This window comes from Kogia breviceps, chromosome 15 (genome assembly GCF_026419965.1).
Source record: "Kogia breviceps isolate mKogBre1 chromosome 15, mKogBre1 haplotype 1, whole genome shotgun sequence".
In the NCBI taxonomy this organism is placed as follows: Eukaryota; Metazoa; Chordata; class Mammalia; order Artiodactyla; family Physeteridae; genus Kogia; species Kogia breviceps.
In genome coordinates, this window is record NC_081324.1 from 16432844 (window position 1) to 16449891 (window position 17048).

The following is a 17048-nucleotide window of genomic DNA, read 5'->3' on the forward strand; positions in this document are numbered from 1 at the left end:
TCAGACGACCTACATGCAGAGTCAGGGCCAAGTCCAAAGCTGAACCCCAGGAGCTGTGCGAACAAAGAGGACAGGGGGAGGTCTCTCCCAGCAGCCTCAGAAGCAGCGGATTAAAGCTCTACAATCAACTTGAAGTGCCCTGCATCTGTGGAAAACCTGAATAGACAACGAATCATCCCAAGTTGAGGAGGTGGACTTTGGGAGCAAGATATACTATTATTTTCCCCTTTTTTCTTTTTGTGAGTGTGTATGTGTGTGCTGCTGTGTGAGAGTTTGTCTGTATAGCTTTGCTTTCACCATTTGTCCTACGGTTAGACCGACCCATTTTTTTTGTTTTTTTTTAATAGAAATTTTTCTTAATAATTATTTTTTATTTTAATTCCTACTTTATTTTGTCTTCTCCCTTTCTTTCTTCCTTCCTTTCTTCCCTCCTACCCTCCTTTCTTCCCTCCTTCCTCCCTTTCTTCCTCTCCTCCTTCCTTCCTTCCTTGCTTTCTTCCTTCCTTCCTCCCTTCCTTTCTTCCTTCCTTCCTTCAATCTCTCTCTTTCCTTCCTTCCTTCCTTTCCTTTCCTTTCTATTTTTTCTCCCTTTTATTTTGAACCGTGTGGATTAAAGGCTCTTGGCACTCCAACCAAGCACCACGGCTGTGTCTCTGAGGTGGGAGAACCAACCTCAGGACACTGGTCCACAAGAGACCTCCCAGCTCCATGCAATATCAAACGGTGAAAATCTCCCAGAGATCTCCATCTCAACACCAAGACCCAGCTTCACTCAAGGACCAGCAATGAACAGTGCTGGACACCCTATGCGCAACAAAGAGCAAGACAGGTCAACAGCCCCATCCATTAGCAGAGAGGCTGCCTAAAATCATAATAAGGCTACCAACATCCCCAAACACACCACCAGACGTGGACCTGAACACCAGAAAGACAAGATCCAGCCTCATCCACCAGAACAGAGGCCCTAGTCCCCCCAACCAGGAAATCTACTCAACCCACTGAACCAACCTTAGTCACTTGGGACAGCCACCAAAAATAATGGGAACTACGAACCTGCAGCCTACAAAAAGGAGACCCCAAACACAGTAAGATAAGCAAAATGAGAAAACAGAAAAACACACAGCAGATGAAGGAGGAAGATAAAAACACACCAGACCTAACAAATGAAGAGGAAATAGGCAGTCTACCTGAAAAAGAATTCAGAATAATGATAGTAAACATGATTCAAAATCTTGGAAATAAAATAGACAAATTGCAAGAAACAGTTAGCAAGGACCTAGAAGAAATAAAGAGGAAGCAAGCAACGATGAGCAACACAATAAATGAAATGAAAAATACTCTAGATGGGATCAATAGCAGAATAACTGAGGCAGAAGGACGGATAAGTGACCTGGAAGATAAAATAGTGGAAATAACTACTGCAGAGCAGAAGAAAGAACAAAGAATGAAAAGAACTGAGGACAGTCTCAGAGACCTCTGGGACAACATTAAACGCACCAACATTCGAATTATAGGGGTCCCAGAAGAAGAAGAGAAAAAGAAGGGACTGAGAAAATATTTGAAGAGATTATAGTTGAAAACTTCCCTAATATAGGAAAGGAAATAGTCAATCAAGTCCAGGAAGCACAGAGAGTCCCATACAGGATAAACACGCCAAGACACATAATAATCAAACTGTCAAAAATTACATACAAAGAAAACATATTAAAAGCAGCAAGGGAAAAACAACAAATAACACACAAGGGAATCCCCATAAGGTTAACATCCGATCTTTCAGCAGAAACTCTACAAGCCAGAAGGGAGTGGCAGGACATATTTAAAATGATGAAGGGAAAAAACCTACAACCAAGAATACTCTACCCAGCAAGGATCTCATTCAGATTTGATGGAGAAATTAAAACCTTTACAGACAAGCAAAAGCTGAGAGTTCAGCAACACCAAACCAGCTCTATAACAAATGCTAAAGGAACTTCTCTAGGCAAGAAATACAAGAGAAGGAAAAGACCTACAAGAACAACCCGAAACAATTAAGTATGTGGTAATAGGAACATACATATCGATAATTACCTTAAATGTAAATGGATTAAATGCTCCCACCAAAAGACACAGTCTGGCTGAATGGATACAAAAACAGGACCCATATATATGCTGTCTACAAGAGACCCACTTCAGACCTAGGGACACATACAGACTGAAAGTGAGGGGATGCAAAAAAGATATTCCATGCAAATGGAAATCAGAAGAAAGCTGGAGTAGCAATTCTCATATCAGACAAAATAGACTTTAAAATAAAAGTTATTACAAGAGACAAAGAAAGACACTACATAATGATCAAGGGATCAATCCACGAAGAAGATATAACAATTGTAAATATTTATGCACCCAACATAGGAGCACCTCAATACATAAGGCAAATACTAACAGCCAGAAAAGGGGAAATTGACAGTAACACAATCATAGAAGGGGACTTTAACACCCCACTTTCACCAATGGACAGATCATCCAAAATGAAAATAAATAAGGAAACACAAGCTTTAAATGATACATTACACAAGATGGGTTTACTTGATATTTATAGGACATTCCATCCAAAAACAACAGAATACACATTTTTCTCAAGTGCTCATGGAACATTCTCCAGGATAGATCATATATTGGGTCACAAACCTAGCCTTGGAAAATTTAAGAAAATTGAAATCGTATCAAGTATCTTTTCTGACCACAATGCTATGAGACTAGATATCAATTACAGGAAAAGATCTGTAAAAAATACAAACACATGGAGGCTAAACAATACACTACTTAATAACGAAGTGATCACTGAATAAATCAAAGAGGAAATTAAAAAATACTTAGAAACAAATGACAATGGAGACACGACGACCCAAAACCTATGGGATACAGCAAAAGCAGTTCTAAGAGGGACATTTATAGCAATACAATCATACCTTAAGAAACAGGAAACATCTAGAATAAACAACCTAACTTTACACTTAAAGCAATTAGAGAAAGAAGAACAAAAAAACCCCAAATTTAGCAGAAGGAAAGAAATCATAAAGATCAGATCAGAAATAAATGAAAAAGAAGTGAAGGAAACAATAGCAAAGATCAATAAAAGTAAAAGCTGGTTCTTTGAGAAGATAAATCAAATTGATAAACCATTAGCCAGACTCATCAAGAAAAAAAGGGAGAAGACTCAAATCAAGAGAATTAGATATGAAAAAGGAGATGTAACAACTGACTCTGCAGAAATACAAAAGATTATTAGAGATTACTACAAGCAACTCTATGCCAATAAAATGGACAACCTGGAAGAAATGGACAAATTCTTAGAAATGCACAAGCTGCCGATACTAAACCAGGAAGAAACAGAAAATATGAACAGACCAATCACAAGCACTGAAATTGAAACTGTGATTTAAAATCTTCCAACAAATAAAAGCCCAGGACAAGATGGCTTCACAGGTGAATTCTATCAAACATTCAGAGAAGAGCTAACAACTATCCTTCTCAAAGTCTTCCAAAAGATAGCAGAGGGAGGAACACTCCCAAACTCATTCTATGAGGCCACCATCACCCTGATACCAAAACCAGGCAAAGACGTCACAAAGAAAGAAAACTACAGGCCAATATCACTGATGAACACAGATGCAAAAATCCTCAACAAAATACTAGCAAACAGAATCCAACAGCACATTAAAAGGATCATACACCATGATCAAGTGGGGTTTATTCCAGGAATGCAAGGATTCTTCAATATACGCAAATCAATCAACGTGATACACCATATCAACAAACTGAAGGAGAAAAAACGTATGATCATCTCAATAGATGCAGAGAAAGCTTTTGACAAAATTCAACACCCATTTATGATAAAAACCCTGCAGAAAGTAGGCATACAGGGAACTTTCCTCAACATAATAAAGGCCATATATGACAAACCCACAGCCAGCATCATTCTCAATGGTGAAAAACTGAAACCATTTCCACTAAGATCAGGAACAAGACAAGGTTGCCCACTCTCACCACTCTTATTCAACCTAGTTTTGGAAGTTCTAGCCACAGCAATCAGAGAAAAAAAAGAAATAAAAGGAATCCAAATAGGAAAAGAAGAAGTAAAGCTGTCACTGTTTGCAGATGACATGATACTATACATAGAGAATCCTAAGGATGCTACCAGAAAACTACTAGAGCTAATCAATGAATTTGGCAAAGTAGCAGGATATAAAATTAATGCACAGAAATCTCTTGCATTCTTATACACTAATGATGAAAAATCTGAGAGGGAAATTAAGAAAACACTCCCATTAACCATTGCAACAAAAAGAATAAAATATCTAGGAATAAACCTACCTAAGGAGACAAAAGACTTGTATGCAGAAAACTATAAGATACTGATGAAAGAAATTAAAGATGATACAAATAGGTGGAGAAATATACCATGTTCTTGGATTGGAAGAATCAACATTGTGAAAATGACTCTACTACCCAAAGCAATCTACAGATTCAGTGCGATCCCTATCATATTACCACGGGCATTTTTTACAGAACTAGAACAAAAAATTTCACAATTTGTATAGAAACACAAAAGACCCCGAATAGCCAAAGCAATCTTGAGAACGAAATATGGAGCTGGAGGAATCAGGCTCCCTGACTTCAGACTATACTACAAGGCTACAGTAATCAAGACAGTATGGTACTGGCACAAAAACAACAATATAGATCAATGGAACAGGATAGAAAGCCCAGAGGTAAACCCACACACATATGGTCACCTTATCTTTGATAAAGGAGGGAAGGATATACAGTGGAGAAAAGACAGTCTCTTCAATAAGTGGTGCTGGGCTGGACAGCTACCTGTAAAAGTATGAAATTAGAACACTCCCTAACACCACACACAAAAATAAACTCAAAATGGGTTAAAGACCTAAATGTAAGGCCAGACACTATCAAACTCTTAGAGGAAAACATAGGCAGAACACTCTATGACATAAATCACAGCAAGATCCTTTTTGACCCATCTCCTAGAGAAATGGAAATAAAAACACAAATAAACAAATGGGACCTAATGAAACTTAAAAGCTTTTGCACAGCAAAGGATACCATAAACAAGACCAAAAGACAACCCTCAGAATGGGAGAAAATATTTGCAAATGAAGCAACTGACAAAGGATTAATTTCCAAAATTTATAAGCAACTCATGCAGCTCAATAACAAAAAAACAAACAACCCAATCCAAAAATGGGCAGAAGAACTAAATAGACATTTCTCCAAAGAAGATATACAGATTGCTAACAAACACATGAAAGAATGCTCAACCTCATTAATCATTAGAGAAATGCAAATCAAAACTACAATGAGATATCATCTCACACCGGTCAGATTGGCCATCATCAAAAACTCTAGAAACAATAAATGCTGGAGAGGGTGTGGAGAAAAGGGAACCCTCTTGCACTGCTGGTGGGAATGTAAATTGATACAGCCGCTATGGAGAACAGTATGGAGGTTCCTTAAAAAACTACAAATAGAACTACCATACGATCCAGCAATCCCACTACTGGGAATATACCCTGAGAAAACCATAATTCAGAAAGACTCATGTACCAAAATGTTCATTGCAGCTCTATTTACAATAGCCAGGACATGGAAGCAACCTAAGTGTCCATCAACAGATGAATGGATAAAGAAGATGTGGCACATATATACGATGGAATATTACTCAGCCATAAAAAGAAATGAAACTGAGTTATTTATAATGAGGTGGATGGACCTGGAGTCTGTCATACAGAGTGAAGTAAGTCAGAAGGAGAAAAACAAATACCGTATGCTAACACATATATATGGAATCTAAGAAAAAAAATGTCATTTAGAGATTAGTGGTAGGACGGGAATAAAACACATACCTACTAGAGCATGGACTCGAGGATATGGGGAGGGGGAAGGGTAAGCTGTGACAAAGTGAGAGAGTGGCAGGGACATATATACACTACCAAATGTAAATTAGATAGCTAGTGGGAAGCTGCCGCATAGCACAGGGAAATCACCTCTGTGCTTTGCGACCACCTAGAAGGGTGGGATAGGGAGGGTGGGAGAGAGGGTGACGCAAGAGGGAAGAGATATGGGAACATATGTATATGTATAACTGATTCACTTTGTTGTAAAGGAAAAACTAACACACTATTGTAAAACAGTTATACTCCAATAAAGATGTTAAAAAAAAATCAGTAGCATCTCTATTATAACAAATTACCTGAAAAAGAAAGAAAATTATTCCACTTACAGTAGCATCAAAAACAAAAGCATATTTAGGAGTGAATTTAACTAAGGAGGTGAAAGATCTCTACTCTGAAAACTACAAGACACCGATGAAAGAAAGAAATCAAAGACAACACAAATAAATGGAAAGGTATCCTGTGTTCATGGATTTGAAGAATATTATTGCAATGTCAACACTACCAAAAGCCATCTAGAGATTTGATGCAATTCCTATAAAGATTCCAATGGCATTTTTTACAGAAGTAGAAAAACCAATGCTAAAATTTATATGGAAGCACAAAAGACTCTGAATAACCAAAGCAATCTTGAGAAAAAAGGACAAAGTCGCTGGTATCACTTTCCTGATTTTAAGCTATACTTATAAAACTATAGGAATTAACAGTACGGTACTGGCATAAAAACAGATAAATAGACTAATGGAACAGAATCAAGAGCCGAGAAATAAACCCAAGTATATACGGTCTGATAATATTTGACAAGGAAGCCAATAATAATCAATGGAGAAAATAAAGTCTCTGCAATAAATGGTAAAAATTGCGTTATCCACATGGAGAAGAATGAAATTCCACCCCTATCTTACACCACTCACAAAAATTAATTCCAAATGGATCAAAGACCTAAATGTAAGACCTGAAACCATAAACCTCCTAGCAGAAAACATAGAAAAAAAGCTCAACATGTATCTTGGCAATTATTTTTTTAAATATGACACCGAAAGCTCAAGCAACAAAATAAAAGATAAACAAGTGGAACTACATCAAACCAGAAAGCTGCACAGCAAAAGAAAAAAGTCAACAAAATTAAAAGATAACCTTTGGAATGGGAAGAAGCATTTGCAAACCATTTATCTGAAAAGGGGCTAATATCCAAAATACACAGGGAACTCATATGCACAAAAAATGGGCGAAGAACTTGAATACATACTTGTCCAAAGAAGATACATGAATGGCCAACAGGTACATGACAATGCTCAATATCACTAATCATTAGAGAAATCCAAATCAAAACCACAATGAGATATCACCTCACTCCTGTCAGGATGGCTAGCATCAAAAAGACAAAAGATAACAAATGTTGCCAGGATATGAAGAAAAGGGAACACTTGTGCACACTTGGTGGGATTATAAATTGTTTCAGCCACTATGGAAAACAATATGGAGGTTCCTCAAAACATTAAAAATAGAACTACCCTATAACCCAGACATCCCACTTCTGGGAATGTACCTGAAGAAAACAAAAACATGTGGAAGTGATATCTGCATCTCCATGTTCACAACAGCATTATTTACAATAGCCAAGACATGGAAACAACCTAAGTATCCATCAATGGATGAATGGATAAAGAAGCTGTGCTAGGGCTTCCCTGGTGGCGCAGTGGTTGAGAGTCTGCCTGCCGATGCAGGGGACGTGGGTTCGTGCCCCGGTCCGGGAAGATCCCACATGCCGCGGAGCGGCTGGGCCCGTGAGCCATGGCCGCTGAGCCTGCGCGTCCGGAGCCTGTGCTCCGCAACGGGAGGGGCCACAACAGTGAGAGGCCCGCGTACCGCAAAAAAAAAAAAAATAAAAAAAAAAATAAAAAATAAAAAAAAAAAAAAAAAAAGAAGCTGTGCTATATACACACAATGGAATATTATTTAGTTTAAGAAACGAGGAAATCCTGCTATTTGTGACAACATAGATGGCCCCTGAGGGCATTATGCTAAGTGAAATAAATCAGGGAGAGAAAGACAAGTATTAGATGATCTTACTTATACGTGGAATCTAAAAAAATAGCCAAATCATGGAAAAAGTGATCAGATTTGTGGTTATCAGAGGTGGAGGAGGGAGGGAGAAATTGGATGAAGGTGGTCAAAAGGCACAAACTTCCAGTTATAAGACAAATAAGTACTAGGGATGCACGATGACTATATGCATGATAAATACATATGTAAGTTGTACGATAAATATATACATAAGTTAAGAGCATAAATCCTAAGGGTTCTCATCACAAGGAAAAAAATTTTTCCTTTATTTTATATTGATATGATGGATGTTAACTAAACTTGACGTGGTAATCATTTCATCATATATGTAAGTCAAATCGTCACGTTGTACACCTTAAACTTACACAGTACTGTATGTCAGTTACACCTCAATAATATGGGGGGGGGAGATAACACATATGGCAAAAGCACATGAACAAGCTCAGCATCATTAGTCCTCAGGGAAATGCATGAGGATTAAAAGAAGTACAAGAAAACTTTTGGGGGTGACGAATCTGCTTACTATCTTAATTGTGGTGATGGTTTAATAGGTATATGACATGTTAAAAAATATAAAATTGCACACTTTAAATACAGTAAGTCCCCTACATACGAACCTTCGAGTAGTGAACTTCCAAAGATGCAAACGTGCAGTCCATCAGAGTCAGGCGTGAGTGAAATTGCAGCTTGCCCTCCGTCTCCTGTTGCTGACGATCCTTCAGCTCTACCATCTCCCACCTCCTCCTCCTCCTCCTCCAGTCAGTGACTCTTCCTGCCTGTTCACTCGATGTCAGCCCGTGTGCCAGCTGTTGTACTGTAGTGCTGTACTTTTCAAGGTACTGTACTGTCAGACTCAAAATGTTTTATTTTTTGTTTTTTATGTTATTATTTCTGTGAAAAGTATTATAAACCTATTACAGTACACTACTATTAATATATAGCCGATTGTGTTAGATGTGTACCTAGGCTAACTTTGTTGGACTTACGAACAAACTGGACTTATGAACACGCTCTCGGAACGGAACTCGTTGGTATGTAGGGGACTTACTGTATGTGTACCTCAAAAGAAGCTGTTTTAAAGAAAGAAAAAAAAGCAAAGAACTGGGGAGTGAGACTTTTTTAAATGAATTATTTTTTCACGTTTCTAACATTTTTTAAAAGTTCTGAACCATATGTATATTATCTACTCCAAAAATTAAATAACAATAAATAGAAATGACATTTAAGCCAAAAAAGGGTAGTTTGAATTGATATTTTTCCTGCTTAAGTTACAAATCCTCTCAGAGGATTTCCCTAGCCTACAAATTCCTCACTAGACCAGCAACCCTCAGCTGTTTACTCTGCTCCCTTGGGTGACTGGGAATCCAAAGACATGGTGGCTTCCTGTTCATGGTTATAGACTAAGCAGTGTTCTGTTAGGCCATGTATATGTACATATGTTTTCTGTGACCTCAGAAGAATCTGACTAACATCTTAAGGTTATGTCAAATATGGGGTAGCACCAATAAAATTTGAGAGAATGTTCCAGATTAAAAGACCAGTATAGATTTCCTTCTGTGCCACCCAGTATCAGCTAAGATGAGCTCAGCAGTAAGATGCATAGGAAGAAATAACTCTCATAGCTTTTTTTTTTTTGTGGTACGCGGGCATCTCACTGTTGTGGCCTCTCCCGTTGCGGAGCACAGGCTCCGGACATGCAGGCTCAGCGGCCATGGCTCACGGGCCCAGCCGCTCCGCGGCATGTGGCATCTTCCCGGACCGGGGCACGAACCCGTGTCCCCTGCATCGGCAGGCGGACTTTCAACCACTGCGCCACCAGGGAAGCCCCATAGTTTTTAAATTATCAGAAATTTGGCCTCGGGAATTCGCTGGCCGTCCAGTGGTTAGGACTGCACACTCTCACTGCCAAGCGCCCGGGTTTCAATCCCTGGTTGGGGAACTAAGATCCCACAAGCCGAGCGGCACGGCAAAAAGAAAACACAAAGGAAATCTGGCTTCAAAACTCCCCCGCTGGGGCTTCCCGGGTGTCGCAGTGGTTGAGAGTCCGCCTGCCGATGCAGGGGACACGGGTTCGTGCCCCGGTCCGGGAGGATCCCACGTGCCGCGGAGCGGCTGGGCCCGTGAGCCATGGCCGCTGAGCCTGCGCGTCCGGAGCCTGTGCTCCGCAACGGGAGAGGCCACAACAGTGAGAGGCCCGTGTACCGCAAAGAAACAAAAACAAACAAACAAAAAACTCCCCTGTTTTTTATTTTTTTCTTTTTTTGGCTGCACGGCTTGCAGGGTCTTAGTTCCCTGACCAGGGATGGAACCCGTGTCCCCTGCAGTGGAAGCGCAAAGTCCTAACCACTGGACCACCAGGGAAATCCCTGGCCTCAAAACTTGAATCAAATTATAATGCAGCTGTTTACAATAAACATAAGAGGAAGGGAAATCTAACGTGCAGAGAAATCCAAACCTCCCAACCAACTATGGTGGTTAAAAACCCAGGGAGCTCCTGCCGAATTCAGGATATGTTAGTCACTCCAGATAACCTGCCTATCCAGGTGGAGAGACGGTCAATGTTCCTTTGGCCCCTGATGCTGTTCAACAACAGCAGTCATTCTCGAGGTGCTGTCACAAGCCATGGAATGTTTCTGTTTCTTTCCACCAAGGAATTAAAGATATTGGATCTGCATTGTGAAGCCAACGAGGGGCGGTTCCATTGTCTAGCATTTCTCATCAGGAATCAATTCTCCCACGTGATAAGAATCAACCTTTACATTAGCGGGTCAATTTGCCAAATGGGAGTCATCTTGCAGGTTCATTACAAAATGGATGCTGAGCCACGCTGCATAATTAGTAAGCCAGTCTATGGAAATCCTACGGGAGGCTTCTGGTTACAATTCACTTTGGAATGCTGACCTACCTTCAGCTTCCTCATTTAAATTTTGTGTGGCTGACATAAAAGTGCATGCTTACTGAAGAGTTTAATACAGGTAACACTAAGGACTATTTCTAAAAGTAGAGTTACGTTCACGCTTTTTGGAAAATTTGCATCAGAATTTCACCACCATTGTAAACATCTTGAGTAAATGTGGACCAAAAGAGCCCTTTTCAGTTTACTGGGTTTATCCAAGACTGGGATATTTCTTAGGATTTTGTGGCTTTGGGTGAAAATACCTTCACTTTGATCTGCTCCAATAGCAAACAACAAAAGAAAAACCCCATAAACCAAGATATCATTAGCTGGGCCTCTAGAAGCCTCAACTCCTGCTAAATTAGATACCATGATTGCTCTTCAAAATCACCTGGAGGAAGTCTCCCCTCATTGCTTTCAGAGAACACAATTCACTGCTTTGAAAGCTTCCCCAGCTCCTTTTCCATTTAACTGCCTTCACCTTTCTTTAAGGCTACCCCAGGACACTTGTACCCAGGACAATTCAAAGAAACTACCCCTGGCTACTGTGAATTGTTTTTTCAGAAAACAACAACCAGCCAAAGCACACGCAGCCCGGTGAGCTTGCAGGGGGATTGGGGTGGATCCTGAGAGGAAACGAAGTCAGGGAAAGTCGCCCATGGGATTTATGCTTCCAAGTGTTGGCCCTGGTTGAAGTGTAGAAATTAGAATGGAGAACTAAGGAGGATTCAGAACACAGGAGGGATGATACAACAGCTGAGCCCTGAACACCTTGGTTGGGGCAGGGGAGGTGTGTCAGGGGCACCCACTCGGCAGAACATCCAAATACAACCTTATAATCAACCATCTGTAGATTCAACTAACCTCAGGTGTGTAGTACTGCAGTATCTATTGAAAAAAATCTACCTATCAGTTCAAACTCGTGTTGTTCAAGGGTCAACTGTACTTACATGGTACTAGAAGGTAAGGGCGGGTGTTGAGGCTGAAAAGTTTGAGTTTTGAGGAAAGACTTTCAGAAAGCTCCTATTTAATGGCTTGAAGCAAGAGACGGGTCATTTCCTGAGAAGTGGGGCAGTGGAAAGGATCTCCAGGGTCTGAGATACTTTGAATTCACTAGGGGTGAAGGAGGGCAGGGCAGGGGATGGGGCGGGCCCACCAGCAGCCCTCAGCAGCTTGAAGGCTTGAAAGTGTGATTATGCAGAATCCTGGAAAAGAACCATGATTAACTATCGATATCATTTGTGCCCTAATTCAGAAGGCTCACTAGATGCCAAGCACACACTAGACATTTCTGTATAACTTGACCTCATACCAACCTCACAAAAGCAACCTCCTTTCCAGAGGATTATTAGCATTTTACAGTCGAAAATCCTGTGGCTCAGAGAGGTTAAGGAACCCGACCAGGGTCACCGAGGCAGAACGTAAGAGCCCTGTGTCCTAGGGTATCTGGCTTCAGAGCCCCATTATTCACCCTCCTTAAAGGACAGCAGGACTTTAAAATAATTTCACTCACTTTTTTTTGAAGGGAGAAATTACAGATAAAGCTAGCAGTTGACGAACATGAAGGAGCCTGAGAATCACTGAAATAAATTAACAAGCAAACCTAAGTGTTTACATTTAACTCTACAAGTTACGTTTTCAGTTCCTTAAATTAATAGTTTCACCGTAATGATAACCCACTCTTTTTGTCTGCAATTTCAAACCAGTTTTAAATATTACTGAGATTTTTTTTTTTTTTTGGACTGCTTGACCGATTTGCTAATTAAGCAAACACTAGGCCTCTCCTCCCAGCACCCATCCCCCCACCCCCGTTCCCGGCTCCGGGATGGGGAAAGGTGCCCGACAGGCGCTTACAGTGATTTCTGCCTCTTCTCTCTCCGCGACTGTTTTGAGGAGCAAATAACTGAGTGCCTTAGAAAGCTCTAAAGACGCCTGTGAGTTTGCTTGGAGATGAAACGCTGAAAGCATCACTCGACGTCCGGCCTGCCCACCACACCTGAGAGATGCGCGCGCAGTCGGACAAGCAGGACCAGGTGCGCACACGCGGAAGCGCCCGGAGACAATATGGCGCCGCCGCCAGCGCGGGCCTTAAGCGCAAGTCGGCGGCCCGCTACGGTGGCCCTCGAGGGACATAAAGGGTTAGGACCGCGACTCGCTTGTGGTTCCTGGTGGAGCGAAGGGGACGTCCGCCGAGAGACTAGAACAACCTTGACTGGGCGTGGGGCCGAAACACCAAGGACCGCTAGATGAGGGTGCCCCCAGCAGGCCACAGTCAATGAGGAGAGAAGAGCAATACCATTGAATTCATTCATTTATTCATGCACTCATGAGCACCGACAAACTTCAGTTTGTTCTTGGAAGTGACCCCTTCCGCGATGCTGTAAGGGAAGTTCTGCTTCCGGAGGGAGCCTGGACTAAACGAGATTGTCCCCCCAACAGAATCATACCAATCACTTACTGAGAGCAGGGCTCTGTGGTAAGTGCCCTGGAAGGATGCCAGGATGGCCTCTTACATACAATCTGGTGGTGACATGTACGGGCCACCTACCAGACACAGAGCAGAGGCAGGTTCAATGCCGCCTGTGGGTAGATGAGGAGAGAACCGCCCTGGGAAAGAGGAGGTGCGACCCGACCACTATGTTTTTATCACTGGGGGTAGAGGCTGAGGGTAGTGGGCAGAGGGGTTGGCCTGCAGTAGCCCTGGAGCTTGTGTTCCCTTCTCCCACTTCCATTTCCTGTGGTCCTCACTGGTGTTAGGAGAGGTTGTCCTTCCCTTGGGCAAAGAACGGTAAAGATTTCTGCCTACTGGCCTCAGTGTGGGTCACAGACATTTCAACTCCTTCACAGAAATGAAAATACCTGGAGAATTGTTTGAAACCAACAAACATACAAAAAAATAATAATATGCATTCCACTCTGGGGGAGATTGCACCCAACATTGTCTATGACACCTCGCAGGGTGTCGTAACTGCCTCCCAGTAGGCTACTCAGCTCTCTTTTAAGCCAGATGCTTCTGGGTAATGAGGCATGTATCAGTCTACTATTGCCACAATAAAGCTGTGTAACAAAATGCTCCAAAACTCAGAGGCAAAACAACAATCATTTATTCTCACTCATGCATCTAAGAGTCAAGCTGGTCTGGGCTGGGTTCCGATGGCTTTGGCTCCAAGCTGCAGACTGGGTCCAGGTCACATTTCTATCACCTTCCTTGGACCAGTGGGCCAGTTGGGGTTCACTCTTCTATGATGATGGTAGGAGCAAGAAAACAAACTCAACTGTATAAGTACAGTTTAAACCTCTGCTTGCATCACATCTGTCCACCTCCCATGGTCAGAGAAAATCCACACAGCCAAGCCCAACATGAATGAAGCAGGAAAGTACATTTCTCTCACATAAGAAAGGGAAACGTGTGAATATTTTAAGCAATAATTTGATGCAAAGCACATGATTACACAGTGAACTCCACAGTTATGAGCCCACTGTCACACTTCCTTCATTGAAAATTTGTTCCCCATTTAGAGAAGATGCTATGTACTGCGGAGATGGGCATAGCATTCTCTAAGTCCGCAGGTGCCAGTGCTGCAGGCAGGGAGGGTACAGCCGCATGTGGACAATGACTCTACAGTTGACAGGCATATTGCTGCCTCCTCCAGGAGTTGAATGTAACCCACCAGCCACCAGCTGGCCACCTGGTCCCCCCAAAGATTAGTGTCCTATCAGGTCCTCAAAGTTGGCGTCTGCTGTTGTCAGGCTGGGTCCTCCGCAGTGGTAGTCAGGCAGCCAGATCAGCCTTGATGAAGGTAAGCCCATGCCGTTGAACCCATGCATAGCCTCCATCCTGTTACTACAGCAACTTTGTATATGGTTTCTTTGAACAAGCACTGGGAGACCTGGGCCGGGGTGGGGGGGTGTGGGCAGGAAAGGCCAACATCCACAGTTCTATACAAAGACCTCCTCTATACCTCCTCTATATGAATGTGTTCCCCTGGGTATTTACACAGGGCAAGATATCTTCACACTCTGGGCCCATGCAGAAAAGTTCATCCACATACTTCCCCACCAGACTGCCATATCTAATCTCTAATCTTGTTCTTTCCAAGTCTCTGATCAACTGGTCAACCCTTTAGCCAGTGTCCATCAGTCCCTCAGGCCATCTCTACTCATGTAAGAAGTGGAAAACCAGTCATCCACTCAGAGTTCTAGCATCTGAGATGATTTCCCTTCGCCACCATCTTTTCAGAGCTGCACCCCAGTGAGGCTGTAATACAATGGCTGCTCACGTCTGGCTCATGCCAGCATATTATGCAGGTGTCACGGACTGGACACGGGGAAATTCCCCGAGTCTGTACGTGTGGGTTGAGGAGCGGTTGAAGCAGGTGTTATGGTAATCTGTCATTTTCAGGCCCAGTCCTGTAGACCCACTTTCCTCTTTACAATGCAATGTTTCTGTGTACATCCAATTTGATGGATCAGATGAAACTAAATTCATGAAGGGTAGTTCAGATGACAGTCTGTTAGTGCCACCTGACAGGTCCTGGGACCTTCAGTTGAAGGTGCAGCCAGCCTGCAATGAGGGAGCTAGGGGAATATGTACCCCTACCTCACTCCATCATTGCCAGTGCTCCCCATTGGCTGTATCTGACCAGAAGCCAGAGAGCCCATTGATGTGTCCACATCAGCCAGCCCCTGGGGGCTCAGAGCAGGATGAAGGGGAGAAATTCATTGGTTGGGCTGTGGTGTCAGCCTTTAGTATGGCCCCCAGTGACCTCCACCCCCAGGAATTCACCCCCCGTGTAGTCCTCTCCCATATTATACTAGGGTTGGTCTGTGTGACCAGTAACATATAGTAGAAATGATGAAATGTCATTCATTGGTTAGGTTATGAAAAGGCAGTACAGCTCGGGGTTTAGTTGTTGTGGCAGATAGCTTCCTAAGATGGCCCCATGATCCCTGCCGCCTCGTATTCGTGCCCTGGTGTAAAACCCTTTCTTTGAGTGTAGGCTGGACCAAGTGACTCGAATCTAATGGCAAAAGTGATGGGATTCAAAGGACCGTGGCTTCCATCTTGCCTGAATGCTCTCCTTCCTCCTCGCTTGCTCTGGTGAAGCAAGTGGCCCGCCGGAGAGGCCCACAGGCAAGGAGCTGAGGGAGACCTCTGGCCAAGAGGCAGCGAAGAACTGAGGCCCTCAGTCCAACAGCCTGTGAGGAACTGAATCCTGCCGACCACCGCAGGAGTGTGTGGGAAAGCATCACCCAGGTGAGATTTACAAATCTGAGACTGTGCTCACTTCGGCAGCACATATACTAAAAGTGGAAGGATACAGAGATTAGCATGGCCCCCATGCAAAGAAGGCACACAAATGTGTGAAGCATTCCGTATTTTTGAGTAATCTTACATACAACATTCAAAACAAACTGCTAAAAAAAAAAAAATCTTAAATTAGCCCCAGCTGACACCTCGATTGCAGTCTTTTGAGAGACCCAGAGCCTGAGGTCCCACCTAGGCCTTGCCCAGATTCCTGGTCCACAAGCAATGTGAGAAAACGACTGTTGCTTGGAGTTTGGGGGTAATTTATTATACAACATCGGCAACCAATACATTCTCTCTCTCGCTCTCTCTCACATCACTTGCTTCTGTGGGACGTCAGCTGCCCGTCATTGGCAGCCCTCTGGGGAGCCCACCTGACCTGAAATCACAGCCTCTGCCAAGAGCCATGAGTGCGCCTGGCAGCAGATCCTCACCTAGTCAAGGCATCAGGTGACTGCAGCCCCTGCCCACAGCTTGATTCCGGAGAGACCCCGTGTCAGAACCCCTGGACCTGCTGCTCCCGAATGCCTGACCCTCAGAAACTATGTGAGGTAATGAATTTGCCTTGCAGCAATAGATAACTAACACACGAGCAAAGAGGGAAAGGGGAAAGCCCGTGAAACCGGGGGAAATATTCTTAAAGAAAAGTATCTGGTTCATATTTTTGATAGACTCTGAACATAGCTATGCACAGAGTTATTTTTAGTTTCTTTCACAACAAGAGTATGTTTTCCTTTGATTCAGGGACAAACTCTGGTATTCCACTAAGCTGAGAATGATGACGTTACCTACCCTTTACTTAGTACCTATGACTGCTGGGCAGTGA

General features: G+C 42.7%; 1 long non-coding RNA gene and 1 other non-coding gene across 7 annotated transcripts in view; one reads left to right on the forward strand and one right to left on the reverse strand.

Moving 5' to 3' along the window:
• Nucleotides 1-12980, reverse strand: part of LOC131742517 (uncharacterized) — a 78979-nt gene extending 65999 nt beyond the window's left edge. For 2 of the 6 annotated variants that reach the window (XR_010836898.1, XR_009331473.2), the window contains exon 1: nucleotides 12769-12980. This is a non-coding gene — a long non-coding RNA (uncharacterized lncRNA). Of the gene's footprint in view, nucleotides 1-8635; nucleotides 9089-11864; nucleotides 12120-12768 lie in introns of all 6 variants that reach the window. The other 4 variants (XR_010836900.1, XR_010836899.1, XR_010836896.1 and 1 more) reach the window with 4 other exon arrangements.
• Nucleotides 12981-16194: 3214 nt separating this feature from the next.
• On the forward strand, nucleotides 16195-16298 carry LOC131742995 (U6 spliceosomal RNA). Its single transcript, XR_009331653.1, has one exon. It is a non-coding gene; the product is annotated as a U6 spliceosomal RNA (small nuclear RNA).
• The last annotated feature ends 750 nt before the right edge of the window (nucleotides 16299-17048 follow it).